This window comes from Hordeum vulgare, chromosome 3H (assembly GCF_904849725.1).
Source record: "Hordeum vulgare subsp. vulgare chromosome 3H, MorexV3_pseudomolecules_assembly, whole genome shotgun sequence".
In the NCBI taxonomy this organism is placed as follows: Eukaryota; Viridiplantae; Streptophyta; class Magnoliopsida; order Poales; family Poaceae; genus Hordeum; species Hordeum vulgare.
In genome coordinates this window covers 599,405,798-599,408,006 of record NC_058520.1, presented here as the reverse complement: position 1 = coordinate 599,408,006, position 2,209 = coordinate 599,405,798, and the positions used below count along the sequence as shown (strand labels likewise).

The 2,209-nt window shown below is 49.8% G+C and overlaps 1 non-coding gene across 1 annotated transcript; it reads right to left on the bottom strand.

Annotated features, from left to right (window-relative positions):
• Positions 1-1,848: 1,848 nt before the first annotated feature.
• Positions 1,849-1,987, bottom strand: LOC123445809. The gene has a single exon (XR_006631179.1). It is a non-coding gene; the product is annotated as a small nucleolar RNA Z247 (small nucleolar RNA).
• Positions 1,988-2,209: the final 222 nt, after the last annotated feature.

Genomic DNA, 2,209 nt, shown 5'->3' with positions numbered 1-2,209 from the left:
TCTCCCAAAAATGAGGGAGCGAGCAGAGGGCTCGTGTGGCAACGTATCGTCCTGAGTCGGCCCGCCTGCATGTGACCGGAGTGGAGCACATGGCGAGGCTGATCCACTCGTGGACGTCGCTAGGCTGGTTGCAGACGTTGTAAGAGTTGCATCTGAACCTGCAAGGCTAGACGAGCCATCAGGAAGCAAGGTTAAGTCATAATTCCGCATGCGGTCATTAGCAATAACTCGCTCGGAGCGAGGAAAAGCAGATGGTGGTGTGCGGAGGAGTGGTGGCGTGGAAGGAAAAAACTTGCTCGTCAAAAACAACATCATAAGAGATGTATATACGACCAGTTGAGCGATCTAAGCATTTGTAGCCTTTGTGCATGGAGTTTTAACCAAGAAATACACATTGGCGAGAACGAAAAGCAAGCTTGTGATTGTTGTATGGGCGAAAGTTTGGCCAGCATGCACAGCCGAAAGCACGTCGGAAAGTGTAATCAGGCTGTTCATTTAGGAGACGCTCGACTGGTGAAGAGTTTTTCAGTGTATGAGTGGGCATGCGATTTATAAGGTAGCAAGCAGTTACAAATGCTTCATCCCAAAATTTTACAGGAAGAAATGAATGCGCAAGGAGAGCAATGCCGTTTTCCACGATATGGCGGTGCTTCCGTTGGGCGATGCCATTCTGTTGGAAAGTATGTAGACAAGTGACACGATGAGTGATTCCCTCACGGAAGAAATATTTAGACAGGCGACGGTACTCGCCACCCCAGTTGGTTTAAACCGTTTTAATCTTAGTGTTTAGCATGCGTTCAACGTGCTTTTGAAAGGTGTAGAAAATTTGCTCTACTTCAGATTTCCCTTTAAGAAGATATATCCAAGTGAAGCGACTATAATCATCAAGAAAACTCACATATAATATTTAAAACCCCAACCGAAGTGGTTGCAGGCCCCCATACATCAGAATGAATAAGTTCGAGAGGTGCATGGGTTACATGAGTAGAATCCTAAAAGGCAACTGATGGAGTTTAGCACGTTGACATGCATCACAAACACTAGATTCGACAGACGGTGCACAAGCAAATTTATTTAACCTAAGGACAGACTCGACGACACTTTTGCTGGGATGACCTAAGCGCCGATGCCAAAGATCAAGAGAAAGCTTCATGCTGGAGAGGGCTCGACAACTGGACACGGACGACCTGAGGCTTGGCACTGGGTAGAGACCGTCATGGTATCTACCTTGAAGAAGAATTGTCCTCGTTGCCCGGTCCTTTAGATAGAAATGGTCAGGATGAAATTCAGCAAAAGCATCATTATCAGAGGTTAACTTGTGCCCAGATAAAAGATCTTTGCTAACGTGTGGAACATGCAATACGTTGCGAAGATAGAGTGGACGTGATGAGCGAGAAATAGCAGATTGACCAATACGCGAAATAGACAAACCTACGCCATTGGCGACTTGCACTTGATCTTTGTCGTTGTAGCGCTCCTGGACAATGAGCCCGTTGAGGTCGCCGGTTAGATGATTAGTGGCACCCGAGTCCATGTACCAGCTCGGATACTCGATGTTGCCGGAGTGCACGGCATTGCCGGAACGCTCACGGTTGTCTTCAGGCTGATAGGCATGGTTGAAGCGGTTCCTGCAGTGCAAAGCATCATGGCCAAACTTGGAGCACACCTGACACTTGATGTACTTGCCATGACCACGCCCCTGGCCACGACCACGGCCTTGACCGCCTTGGACACCAACTTGACCTCCGTGGCCGCCGCGTCCGCCATTGCGTTGGCCATCAGAGTTGCATGCTGCAGAGTTGGCAGAGGAGTGGAGCTTGCCCACGGACGCTTGCTGATCCATGCGGAGCTCGGCGCTGACGAGGAACGCGTAGAAGTTACCGAGGCTGATCGGCTCCTCGCGAGCGGTGATGGAGGCCACGAGAGGTTCGAATTCAGAACCAAGACCGGCCAGCATGTAGGCGAGGATCTAATCATCACCAAGTGGCTTGCCAATGGACGCCATAGCATCAGCAAATCCCTTCATCTTGTTGAAGTATTCAGTAGCGGTGAGGTCTTTCTTCTTCAGGTTTGACAACTGAAAACGCATCTGCATGAGACGCGCCTTGTTCTTCGAGAACATGTCATGGACGGCCGGCCAGACGGCGACGGAGGTCGTCATGAGCGTCATCTGACCGAGGACATCCACAGTCATGGATCCCAGTAGTGC